Raw genomic sequence first — 14,166 nt, forward strand, 5'->3', positions numbered from 1 at the left:
CCTTTCTGTTTGTACCTTTTGCTGCCTTTCCTTCCCCTCCCAACTCCTTGCCCTCAGTGCGTCCCAGGCCCTCCCCTAATAGCCACTAAATCCATCTGTGACTGAATGGTCAACACCAATATCATTTGAGGTGGTACAGGCTGCAGGGGCCAGTGAAGATACCCCTGATGCCACCCAGTTTGGGGTGTAGGGCTGTCCCTACAGGGAGAGAAGGCGACAGAAACAAGAGCAGAGTAGCAGGGTTGCAGGGTCCTGGTGTCACTAATCAAATCCTGGGAAACAAAGCATCCTTTGCTTGGGTGAATTTCAGGCTCACCTCTTAGTTAGCCAGGCACCAAGCAGCCCTGCTCTGCAGTGCTCAGAAACACTGGGTTTACCTGGGCTACTGCTTCTGCCTTGCACAGGGTCTGCTCCCCAGTGTGGTGTCCTCAGCCCAACAACCTTTCCCAAACGTTGCTAAAAGCATCCCTAGAGCTTTTCCTTCTTAGCCTCTCCTCCTCCTGCAGCCAGTTCCTCCACTCCCCAGGGGCTCCACTCCTGCCTGGCTCTACTGTTCCCCACTGGAAAGCCCCATTCCTGATGACAAGGGGAGCATGAGTGCCCCAGGACACTGACAACAGCCACTTCCCACCTCATTTAGCCACCACCAAACCATACTGAAATCATCATTGTAACGCCAAGAGGGCTTTGCATTTCATATTTAAGAACTTGATGAAATATCAAGGTAGCAACTGGCTGACCCTCTCCCCACCTGGTTGGACACAGACTCTCAATGGTGAAGCGATCACTGCTGTCCTTGCTCCCAGATTTCCAGCTGCTGCTTCACTTTCTGTGGGGCCTGCCATCCCACGTGATAACGGTGAGATTTTCCATCAGGGATTTCTCCTGCTCATACGTCTGGTCCTCCCTCCTCTGCCCCATTTGATTATTGACAAGGCACTGGCACACACAAAGGCAGACACTTCACCTACTGATGCAAGCACTTTGTTTTTCCATGCTCAACACTGCAGTATGATACTGATCAAACAGTCCTGGGTATAAAGATGGGTTAAGGCTCCTTTCAGATAACAAGATGCTGTTTTCCCTTCCAACATTACACAATTTGGGCAGGAGGCCATTAACACAGCTCTGGGAGGTCCGCAGCAGTGGGTGCTCTCAAGGTGCTGGAAAAGTACTCAGAAAAGCTGTGTCCATCAGCTCTCCAGCACTGGCTTGGGCTTGGGCACATGGAGCTGCCTCTCCAGGCTCCAGTTGCTTAAAAGGGGAAAGTTTTACTTCAAATCAAGTCTTGTCTTGTTGAGCTGAAGCTCACTGGTTTGGGGACTGCCTGCCCCACTGGCTGTGGCAGCAGTACAGCCCCTCAGCACTACATCACAGCATCCAGCACACAGAACTGCAGAAGTGGGTTAGAGCACATGGTAGGGCCCGTGGCTCAGTGAGTGGCAGGTTAGGAGCACCTTGCCTTCTGCACCCCTTTCCCTTGCCCCATCTCACCAAGTGTGGGAGGAGGGAGTGTGCAGAGGGGACCCCAGCCCTGGAGCAACACCTCTGCATCATGGCTCAGTGTGAACCCTGACTAGAGGCTGAAACCCTACCGTGGGGACTGTCAGAGGCCGCAGAGTGACTGCTTGGCTGATCCTTAGCTCACAGCCTGGAGGGTGTTTTGAGCCTCCCCAAGAAACAAAAACTTGCTGCAGCCACACATCTCGGATCTGCACATCATCCTCATGTACAGCTGGAGAGTAAAAGACTTAATTCAGGGAGGAGGCACCTTCAACATCCGACATTGCTTCCCCAAGGGAGCGTGATGAAACAGGGATATTTTAGATCTGGCACTTGTGCCACCTGTTAAAAATTGTGGGTCTTCCTCTGTTGGAAAAGGATCACACACAGGGGATTAAAAACAGTCCTACTCTCATCTGGAGACAAGTAAACCTCTGCTTCAGGAAGGATTTGGGGTTGCCTGTGCAGAAACCAAGAGAACATGGATAGCAAAGAGACATAAGAACCACCAGCCCTCAGTAAACACAAGCAAGATGTGGGGCTGTTTGCTTCCACGACAGCCGTGCTTCTCAGAGAGCATCCAGGTGATTCCAGTCCTGGGAAACTGGGGACGTTATAAGCTTCTGTGTAAAAGTAGCGTCTATCTTTGCTTCCCTTTTAACAAGATTAGTCTTGCTTTTCTCTCCCTCTTTCTTTTGCTGTCTGCCGGCCACCTCCGTGCTCTCCCACTAATGTGATTAGCGGTGCATGGGGACCATACTGGCAGCAACTGTCACAAAGATCTCTGCTTACTTGAGTGCACCTCTTTCCTCAGTGAAACATCTTGTGTTTATGGTCACAGGGGGTATTGTTAACTCCTGGATTCGAATAGAAAGGGATATTTACAACCCCCCCCATAAAAGTTGATTCAGGGAGACATTTAGGAAAGAAAGGGACAGAAGACAGATGTGTTTCCTACCACAGATGCTGAGGAGGTTCAATTGTTCTGCATATGTAATGACTTTTTATGGTTCCTTACAAATGCTTTCCACACTGCTAGAAAGGTGCCAAAGTCAAATACAGATAGCTGCTTACAGAAGACAATTTAGTGACCATTTAGGACACTACAACTTTATATCTTGTTAAATATGTCAGAGATGGGCATTGCCACATATACAGCATGAAGGGGAATCTCTGCCTCACCAAGCCATGGCTGCCTTTCTGCTTTCGCCACTACAGCTCTGCTTTCATTTAACATTTCCTGAGGCTGTTAGGGCATGTTTACTGTCATGCCCAGATGGTTAACACTTAAAGCACCTATGGATTCTTTCCAAGTGAGGCACATTATCAGTGTTATGTGGTGAGCTAAATTGCCTGCAGTTTGTGTTTTCCAGAAGAGTAAAAAAAGAAGTTTAAGTCTTCCTAACTGTGCAAACAAATAAGTACTTGTAGGTGACAGGACCGGAAAGGTTGCTGGATTATAGGTCTGAAGAGAACAGATGACCAGTGACTAAAGCATAATTACAGGCAAGAGAAGAAAAGGAAGATGGCAAATTGCTGTGTTATCCTAACAGGAGCCAGAGGATGCTTGGATACATGATGCTTCTGCCTGGGGCTGACTGGTTTTACTCTCTGATGTGAGCTCCCACCATATGACAAGAGGTTTGAGGTGAGTGTGCAGAAGGAAGTATCTATCTCAGGTGGTGCAATGAGCTTATGACTATTTACAGCAGGGGAAGATCTGGACAAAGCCACGTACTGCAGTCCCTCTGTGCTCTTGTGACAGAGCAAAAGCCATTTCCCAAGAGTTCTTACGCCAAAAATGTTGTGCAAAAAGTGGCCGTGTTCTCAGGTGCCTGCAGAGAACTGCAGCTCATCCCAGCTGCACCCAGCATCCTCCCACTGCCACCAAGGGATCAAAATCAATGTTGACTGAGGACAAAGTCCTCCTGTCTTGACACACAGAAGAAATGGGAAAGATGGGCAGCATGAGATCATTAAGGAGCTTGTGCACCTCCCTCTGTGCCTGGGATTTTGCAGTGCAATGGAGCTAAGGAGGGTTTCACTGGGACTGGCTCAAGCTTTTACCAAGTTACCTATGAACTTGGAGCCAGGAAGGGCAAGCTCAAGATGGCAGTGGATGGAAAACTTTTGAATATCCAGACTAGTCAGGCTTTCTATAATTAAGAGCCGAACTGACATTACTTGGGCAGTGCCATCAGTAGCTGCCAGGCTGTCTCCCTGCAGTGTGTGATTCTGATCACTAGAAGGGTAGTGGTCAGGTTCCCTGCATGGACAAGTGATTTCTGATTATTTCGTATCAGTGGATGCATCTTTGTCCAGCCATCATCACTCCTGCATTCTCATGTTGAGTGGCCATTGATTACCCCAGCATCTCCTGTCCACAAAGAAAATAACATGTTCCCAGGGGGGGAAGTTTACTTTCTCTGGTAAATAATTAATAATGAAACTACAAGCTGCTGCTTGTCTTATACAGCAAACAGCTCCTTCTTTGCCTGTGAACAAGCAAGGCAAAAACCTCATGGGATAGACAGCATATCTGCAAAACCAGACCTCATTTGCTAGAAAAACCTGGGCTAAAATGCATGGGGAACAGCCAATTTCAGTACAGGCTGGAGGCAAAAAAAAATATTATAGCTCACAGAAATCCCTGCTCAGGGAAGCTGAGCTCAGCCACAGCAATCTCCTCTTTCAGGAGAGATCAGGTGTGCTCCATACAGATTTCTTCTGACACACGTGGTAGGCATCTACAGTGGCCTGGGGTTTACCTGATGGAATCATCCTGAGTAGTGAGGGTAAGAGCAGAGGTTTGCAGCCTACCTGCCATGGCAAGCTAAAGTGAGACACCGGTGGAGTCTGGAAGAAGGAGAAGGACCACTGCAGTAAGCACCAGACCTGCTCCTGCCAGCAACACAGCACTGCCACTAACGTAATCTTTGTTAATGTTCAACCACCTCGGAAGAAACAAGCTCTGATGCGTGTTCCTGGTTTCTGAAGCTCTTGCATTATTTCCAGAACAGTAGGGTCTTACCTTCTCCTTTGGAATGCTGTGTTTTCATTACCCATTGCCCTCACTGCATGCTTTGCACGCCAGATACTGCCATTAGGTCCTGTACCAATCTCACTGACTTTTTAAGAATTAATCCCTTTCTTTCAAAACCTATTTCTCTTCTTTTTGGTGCAAGCAGAAGTGCTACATTAGAAAGTACCTGCTAACAGGGAGAAACCCTGGCTAGCAGCCCAGGAAACCTGACATCAGTGATATCAGTGACAGCAGCTTTTCATGCCTCTGCAGACTGGGACTTTTGCAATGGCCCCAAGGAGAGGACCACAAAGGGCAGTGCTGGGCAGAGATCATGAAACTGGTCCAGAGCACATTAGCTCAAGCACTGGAAGCTGTAAGACCATGGTGTTTCTCTGTGCTTGCCCATGGTTCCAGCCCCACACTGATGGTGCCCTGCCCAGGCAATGGGTATGTGCCTCAATGATGCTGGCTGTAAGAGCAAACCAGCAGTCATTACCTAGCCCAGATTACCCTTGTTTTAATTCATGTAGGTTTTCAAATCCCAGCTCTCTGCTGCCCCAGTCATTTGCTTCACCACATCTGAGCCCATGATGCTGTGCTGCACGCTGTGGGGCACAGCCCTGCCATAAAGGGGGACTGCTGTGAGCAGTGAGGAAATGAAGCCAGGAGCGCTGCATGTTCTTGGCCATAAAAAACGTGCTGCAGGCTGTGTCTTGCTGGGCAATGCGAGTTCCCAAAGTTGTTTTCCCTTGTTGATGTCATAAAACTTCAGTGAAACCACCTACAAGCTTCAGAAGTTGCATGGGGGATGGGGTATATGTAAGAGTCCATTGTTACAGCCTATAGAGCCTCTTCTGCTTAAGTTGGCTTGTGCTGGGTTCAGTGGGATGGTCAGCGAGTCAGATCCCAAGAATCAGTTAATCATAACTTGTTCCTTGAAAGCAGATGACTCTGCTAAGAGAGTTTCTGAACAAAGGAGTTTGTGCTGGGCTCCAAAACCTGCTCTTTCATACCTCTAATTAGGGACCAGGCACCTATTTCACAGGACTGTTTCAAGTGTGGGGTAGTGCTGCAAGCTGCTGGCCAGCCAATGTACCAAAGCCCAGAAAACAAATAAATGCACTCATCTGACAAGCAGCTTGACAAGGGCGATTGCAAACAGTGCCAACACATCTCTGAGCACACATATAGTGGCATGGTGGTTTCAGAGTATGACAGATACATAAACATACCTCTAAATGAATGCTTAATGATTTAACTGACTCCCCCTGCGTATCATTAGCTAATTGGTGCAATCTCTTCTTCTGCCTGCAAATCTGATCACAGCACACAGCTAGATGAGTGTCTGACACTTTCCATTGGAGCTGCAGGGAGCATTGGTCCATTCTGATGGCACTGAGTTGGCACAGAGAAGTGCATTTTCAGATAGCACTAGCAAAGGCAGCAGGCAGGACAAGGGGCAGCATGGCCAAAAGGCGAGATGAAAGAGAGAAAGGAGGTTGTCCAGATGTGCTAATTACAATTAAAAGCTATCGAGATGGTTAGTTTTTTTTTAATGAGGAAAGAAGAGTTGAACAACTCAGCCCCATACACCCCTATATAGAAAATCTGTCACAGCAGGCTGAAACAGCATCCTCTGAGGCAGACAATGTGTATTTAAGAGAGCTGGCATGACACCCATCACAGGGGTGGCTGCTGCTCCCCATGGGACAGAGCAACAGCTTGTGGGTGGGCAGAGAAGATGGAACAGAGAGGAGTGGCAGAGAACCCCATGACTTATCATGTAAGTTAGTTGTAGTCACAGACTTATTGATTTGAGGTAGAACTGTAGAAAATGTTTGGTTCATCAGCCTGAAGCACAGTTGTGGAAGGGCTTCAGGTTTTCTCTTTACTGTGTTGGAGAGATGGAAGCTTTTCAAATTAAACAGAAAGCTGTTTAGCTTGGAGTACTTTGCAGAAATCACAGCATATGTTTATCTAGGTTCCAGCACTTGGAAGGGCTGGTGGACTAGGTCTTGACAGAGAGCTTTCTGTTTAAATACATTCAGAACTAAGCCATTAAATTAAAGGTTGACCCTGGCTATGTGTCACAGCCAGCACTGTGAGCAGCTACAGGCTTTGGACCAGACTGGAAAGCAATTAAAGTGACTTGAGTGAACTAATTTGTCACTCCCAGGTTCATACTTGATTAACCATGACCAGAGCAACACCTTCAGATGAGAAGGTAAGGGAGAACCATGTGCTGTTGCAGCACTTGCACTGGGTAAGAGCTCAGTGAAAGACTGTAAACCGTACGGTGCTGAGTGCTGGACAAGCATGTAGCACAGCCTCTTGCCTCAGATCTTAGCTTCCAGATTTATGAATAGGCACAAAATGCGGGTGAATTTTTCACCCACAAATGGCCAAGGGGAGCTGAGAGGATCTGGGAAGAAGAGCAAAATGAACAAAGGTAAGTGTGGTAGAGATCAACCATAATCAGGTAAGAGTTGCAGGGAATTCTTGGTTTAAATTATAAGCCTACACAAAAGCATTTTTGTTCTTTTGTTGACTGCACTGTCCTTGTTCTCCTTCCAAGCCCTATTCCTCTGGTAGCTCATTACATCCACTCAATTCACCTTGGTTTAATTAGGGATGTGCGAAACAACTAGAATGCTTGTGCTGAGTTCCTGGCCAAGACTGCAGGTATGAGCATCAAGTAGAAAATGTCCAAAGAGCTATGCCATCTGATAGAAAGAAAATCTTCCTGTGGGAACAACAAAAGGAAAACCTGGGGCTTTATTTCCACAAGAAACACAGAAGACAGAGGTGAATCCAGACAAACAGATTTGATTTGCTTTTGTGTGTTTTGTGGTGCAGACAGTGTTGGGTTTGTTTCCATTCTGAGTCAAACCGAAGTTTGCAGCTAGAACTTTGCCACAGAACTGCAGTTCAAGTCCTTCTCACCCCCAGCACAGCTTGGTAGGGTTTAGTCTGTCTCTGCTTGCCCCAAGCCAGGGTGATGCTGACAGCAACTATCCTGCTCACTTCAGACCTGAAGTGGTGGTCCCAGCCTTGCATCTTCAGACAGCCTCATGCCACACTCCCACTGCTACATTCACCCTGTGCTATGAGGGCTGCCAGTGGACTACGATGCAGCCCAACCCCATTTCAGGCACTTTGAAGTGGTTTCAGTTCCTGGAACAAAGTGACAATCCTGTCTTTTTGGGCCATGGTGGAACTTCACGGGGCAAGAAGACCTAAGCTTCAGGGCTCTGTGGTTGGAACACAACTACTTTGCCCTGGGTGTCCATCCTGAGCAGTGTGGGTACAATCTAAAGCACCCAAACAGTCTGTGTCTTGGCTTTGCTTGCAGTACAGGTAGGCCCAGAGCTGCCTTGGGTCTCTCTCCACCCAGGAGCTAATGGGCTCACCTCTGGGCTTCCAGCAGGAGAATCCCTTCTTTCTCAGAAGTGCTGGGAGACCTGAATGATGCTTGGGAAGACAAACATAAAAGCTATGGTGGCTGCTTTATCTCCCACTTTATAAGTTAGGGGGTGCATGGAAAATACCCAAGGAACAAAAGCTGCTAAGTAGCCTCATTATCCCTTTCTTTGGGGAGTTTACTGTAAAAAGGCAGGCTTTGGATCTTAATTTGCTGGGAAGTGCAGTAATGTAATTAGCTAGACTGATAACAGCTGAGTTGTGTGAATTCTTCAGAGCAGAAAAGGAATGTGCTAGACAGAGAGAAGGAAAAGGAAGAAGAAATAATGCTTCCTTTGTCAAGAAATTAGATGTTTTTCAATATGTTAGTGATATAAAATTATGGAAGTTTGGGAGTTTTTTACTTTATTTTTGTCATGCAGAAGTATTTCCTTACTTAGAAGGACACAATTTCTAGAATCCATTAATAATTGTTTTTTTTATATATATATAAAATTTATTCATATTCTGAAACAAATGATCTGTGTGTTTGTTTGTTTCTGTGAAGCATCTCCCCAGTCCTACATTTTTCCTTTTTTGGCTAAAGCAGCTGAAAACCCGCCTGAGGAAAACAATATCCCAACAAGCACAAGAAGCTCTGCCAGTGCCTGGCTCCCTGAGCTACCTTTGAGGCACCACGGGCTCTTCTCACACCCAAACCTTGCCAACGACCACCCATCAGTGCTGTCACCCCTGCTCCAGAAAGCTTTGTAAGGACCATGTAAAGCTCTGGCGGTGTGAGCCTCATGAGGCTCACCACTGGGAAAGGGGCTGCCCGTGCCTGGTGGTCAGCACGGGGTTCTAGGGGCTTGTGAAGGTCTTTCACAGCATGAAACGAAGAACGCGCTTCTCTTGTCACTAGATGGCTCTATCTGCTTTCGCTAAATGCTCACGGCTTTCTTTTTAAAGCCCCAAATGAGCAGCAGCCACAAACCAGCCGCAGTCAGAAGGCTAAATCTTCAGGAGGGGAAAAATTCACCTGGGTTTTGATGATGGCTTTCATTATGTTCTTGATAACTTCCCTGAGTAGAATGTACAGTGTTGTGAGAAACCTCTTGGTCTGAGGTTGGGGTGAAATCGTGACCTCGGGGAGAAGTTCTGATTTTCTTGTCTCCAACTCCTCCAGCAGCCATTGCATTCCAGCCTCTGTGCAGATATGAACCAAAAAGAGAGGAATTTGGGTGGCTGCCAAGCATTTAACTCAGGTACAGGCTGGTGGAGAGCCAGGAACTTCCTCTTCTTTGTGCCTTCATTAGGTGGGAGACAAAGAAGGGCTGGCTCCCAGCACACCCCTGAGATGACTCAGATTGGTGGGATGATGCTTTCCAGATTCCTCGTGCACCAACAGTCCACGGCTCTACCAGCGTTGGTGCTCAAAGGAGAGGACGCCGGTACCTGAGCAAGCACAGGACGAGCACAGCTCCTGGAGAGTAGGGCAAACCCTGGCAGTGCAGTGGGCAGAGGGCATGCACTGAAGCCCTGTGGGTGTCTGCAGCCTCAATGCTTTACACTGAAAGCCATATTTTCAGGTTTTGGTTGTCTTTGTGTAGCTAAAAAGCTACTGCAGTTCTGACTCTGCACAAGAAGGCATATCACATTGCTGCTTTCCCCAGGAGAAAAACTGTATGTTCAAAAGAAATACAACACATTCAGGGGCTCCACTGTCTGTACTGGCTTAAGGCTGAGTATTTTATCAGCTGCCAGATCTCTCAAGTGTAATCAACAGATGTTTGAAGCAAAATTCCTGCCTGGAAAAAGGTTGCTATCTGAAGACATAATCCAAAGCCATGAAAGACTGGGAGCATCTCTACTGATTTCAAAAGGATTTGAATCAGGCCCTGGGGAACTAGTCCAGCATCTTTTTCTCACATCATCAGCCTCTGTGCTTCTAGGAGCCAACTCTTGTAATGACAACCACTTGCAGAGGTATTTGCAAGATCATAGCTTCAGCTGCATGAATGATAGAAGACGCTAGTGACCATGGTGGGAAAGGAAGCAAATTTGCTTGTTTAGATAATGAACAGGCATTTGAGACAAGTGTTGCTGTCTAACGCATCACTGACAGACTAATAACTCTGTCTGACGAAGCAGCAATTATTACAGTAATGTCACAGTCACTAAAATAACCACCCCTCCTAGCCACTGCTGCCGGGAGGGGATGGGTGAAATTGCATTTCTCCTCCTTCCACTTGAACAGACTACGTGCTGGAGAAGCACCCTGCGGGAGAAGGACTCCTACAACTACTGTGTGGCAGCTTGTGTTGCAACCTGCCTTAGGAGGATGCCTTGTTTTTATGGCCCCAGATAGCTGCAGGCATTATTTTGCACCTGCAGTTTTGGATAGATAGGTAACTGCTGTCCTTACTGACCCATGTAATGTGATGCCTTGAGAGGCCAGTGCTGTGAGCACGAATAATTGTGACTGATTAGGAAAGGCATCATTTGCAGGGCACATAATGCTGGTTGTGTTCCTTCTGAAAATTGCCAAGAGCCACAGAGGACCTATAATCCCATCAACATCCTGTGGGCAGGCAGCTCCTTCCCAAAGTCATGAAGAAGTAACTTTGCTCACTTCAGGCACTACGATGGTGAAATGGAGAACTGGGGGCATTTTGGTTTAACCTGGTCTTGTCTGATCCTGTCTAACAGCTAGGTGAGCTGGATGCTAAGGTAGGCAAATCCTCCAGGGTGAATGCACTGAGGCAAGAGCAGAAATGGGATGGGGAGGAGGTGCTTTCCAGAACAAGGCTCCTCCATCACCCCACAGCCCATGGAGGGGCTATGCCCAAGCCCTCCTCTCCCCCATCCCACCCAGAGAGAGCTCATGGGAGCCAGCTCACACTAAGGTTTTTCCCTTCTTTTCATGCAGCCCACAGGAGACAGGTAGAGATACAATACCATGACAGTAATATTAACTGACACTGTCCTCTAAACTGTGTAAGGAATATCTGGGACTCTGCTCTTACCTGGTTTGTATGACATGAAGGAGATTTCACTCAAAACAGGCAATCAGAATAGCTGATGGGAGGGATCGTGGGGAGCAGAGAGCTCTGGGTGCTGCTCCACACAGCTCTGCTGTGCAACTTCACAACCATTTACAGCCTGTGCCTCCCACAGACCGGAGGGAAAATCAGGTAATGCAGATTTCCTCTTTCTTCTCTTGGGGGACCAGTCTGTTGAGAGACTCATTAAAACACACTATGCCCAAGATAGAAGAACGTCACCTGACAAGAAAATGCTCTTATGGAAAACAAGTCTTTGATAGCTTTACATGCTTCTTGAACACAGGAAAAGCCAGTCAATAATGTTCCTTGTGGCCTAAAAGCAGAAACATCTGTTGGAAGCGGCTTGCTAGGCTGAATATAGCAGCAGGAAAGCCCAACTGATTAACTCCATCCTCTTCCTAACATGTTTATGTGGTTCCCAGAAATCCCTAGAAAGGGCTCCTGAGGACACTGGCACTATTACAAGCCAGCTATAATTCTGTAAACAGAGAGATAAAAGAAACATTATCCTACTGCAGTTCACCTCTGGCATCCAGTTTGCGTAATTCACACATGCTTCATCTAGTCTCCCTTAGCTGTGGGACAAGCTTCTGATTTAGGAAAAGAGGAAGAGCCCATGCTCTGATGAAGGAAAGCATAACGCTGTTGTGAGGAGGAAAAGAGGGCTGGGGGTGTCGGAGTCCACCTAACCTTGCAAGTAGGCTGGAGCTGGGGAAAAGTAGGAAAACATTAGAGCAGTAATAGAGTCAGTAGATGCAGAAAGCACTTCCAGTGTAGCTGGGCTGATCCTTCTCAAAGCAAACAACCACCAGGGCCCTTCTCTTCCATCCACATTCACCATAGCAAGGAAAGCAGCTAGCTTCCTCTTGATTACTTCTCACATTTTGGTCTTCTCTCATTTCTGTTTATAGTAATCCCCTGGGATGAGAATGCTTAAGAGGAACAGTCTCTTCTATTCCCCCCGCACTGACATTTTACAAGACACAGCTGGACATGGCAGGTTGAACTCTATGGTCTTTTTAGGTGCCATCTGACCCCAGTTGTTCTATGATGTAGGACTTCAAGTCTGGTATCAAGCAACACTTTTGCCTCCAGCATGTGGGACAGCAGGAGGGAAACTGCCTTCTTGGTGGGAAGAAGGGATGACTGCTCAGTAAACAAATGCAACATGTCATTTTAAGGACTGTGTTAGGGAAATATGCATTTCCTATCATGTAGCATGCCTTTTTTTGCCCCTAAGTGGTATATTTCTGCAGTACACAAATGCATAATTCAGAACAACTTAAAATGTACTATTTCAAAAAGTACTAAGCAACTTGGATGCCTTGTAATGATTTTAATCAAACAATATTTTTAGTATTTACAACAATTTTTAAAATTAAAAAGTAAAAATAACTTAATTTTAGAGCTCAGGTTAACATAATGTTTAATAAGTTTCTCTAGTTTCTGCAATATCCCCAAAGCTGTTTACCCAAAGAAATGTTATTTTCTCTGCTGCATTTTGGACACACAAAGGTAGTTAATTCCACAACTGTAAGAATTTTCACAGACTGTAATTTAAGTTAGGAGATAGAGAATTTCCCAATACCAGGCTCCTTAAGTGTGAGCTTTACTGACTACTTACCATACAGTATTCATCCTCTAATTCAAGGAGACACAGGATGCATTCAGTCAAGTCTAAAAGCTTTGAGAACAATTACATTTTGTGTAAGCTACCTTTAAAATAATGCATTGGCAAAAAACTGAGGAGATGCACCCATTTGTCAGCCTTGAAGGACACGGCAGTTCCAAGAAGGCAGCCACACTAAGAGTCTTCCAGGATGTCTTCCAGGAATCCCAGTATATGGATAATATCTTGACATCCTTTCAACGGAAAACAATTAAAATGCTCATCCTGTGGGTACATGCCTAAACATTCCTACGTATTCAACATTACCAAAATGGAGTATCAGCTGCAATCCTGAAGCCCTGGATAGCTTTTATAGCCAAATAACACATTATCTGCAACACTGTTTCCTACAGTATGTTGTATGTGAGCTGAACAAATACCTGGAAGGAAATACTTGTTCTGAGTTCCCATGAACTTCCAGGGAAAATCATGCCTTGAGTTCACATTAGCATCACCAGCTGCAAACATCAATACACTGTCCAGGTCAAAACATTTGACTATGGTACATTGGTTTTTATCTTTTCAAATATTGTTACTGCAGCTTCCTTACAGTCTTGGAAACAGGCAAACAGCCAACAGTCTATTCCCTTTTCAACTGTGTAAAGATGAACAACTACCAAAAAAAACCCCCCTTTCTTGGTTTTGTGCTTCGAGGTATCTGTTGACAAGAAGGAAAGATGCCATTTCTAGCTAAATGTCCACTTTCTTAGTGAGAAAGGATCTGATACACTGCTGGTATACAAAAAAAGGTCTCTTCCCAGAAAGATGAATTGTCTTACCTGGAAGTGGAAAATTACTCTACTACTTTCACAATCAAGTAATCACTGGAATTATTATGTACCATACCAGCACAGGTTTCCAGCACACACCACCCATTTCTGCTAAAAGAAGCTCCAAGTTTCACCTTTATAAGAAATGCTAGAATTACTTCTTTGTGTTACTCCACTTCCATCTTGCTTTCTGTGTGATAGTTCATTGTGCATAACCGAGGAACTCCTCCACAAGCTACAGGAAATTTTGTGACAACTATTGCTAGCTATATTGGGCTACTCCACACCATTTCTCCACTGACTCTGTAAAAAAGAAAGCCTTTAATTTCTTTTTAAGACATGTGTGTTCAATGTCTGTGCAATGTTCATAAACATAAGATCTGGGGACTTCAATAAAGTGCTGCATATAGAGAAACTACTTTTCTTGGAGGCAACATAAATATGACTTTGCTTTACAGCAGCACAATGGGAAGGGAACATGAAAGAGCTTTTGGTCAAAAAAGATACATGGCCCATTCACTCAGCAATTCTTCAGAGGGAAATGAGTATTCATGGCACTATATCCAGTCTTTGCTGGATTGATATTTAATTCTGGGTAGCTACTGCCAGCTTAAAGGAATAGTTTTAATCAGAGTCTGAGGGATTTACTACCCTGTGGGGTTTTATGTGTGTGTGAGGGAGTTGTGTGGTTCTTTTTTTTCTTGAGGGAATGAACTACCTCAGCTTTCCAGGGTT

The sequence above is a fragment of the Melopsittacus undulatus genome, chromosome 2 (assembly GCF_012275295.1).
Source record: "Melopsittacus undulatus isolate bMelUnd1 chromosome 2, bMelUnd1.mat.Z, whole genome shotgun sequence".
Taxonomy (NCBI): Eukaryota; Metazoa; Chordata; class Aves; order Psittaciformes; family Psittaculidae; genus Melopsittacus; species Melopsittacus undulatus.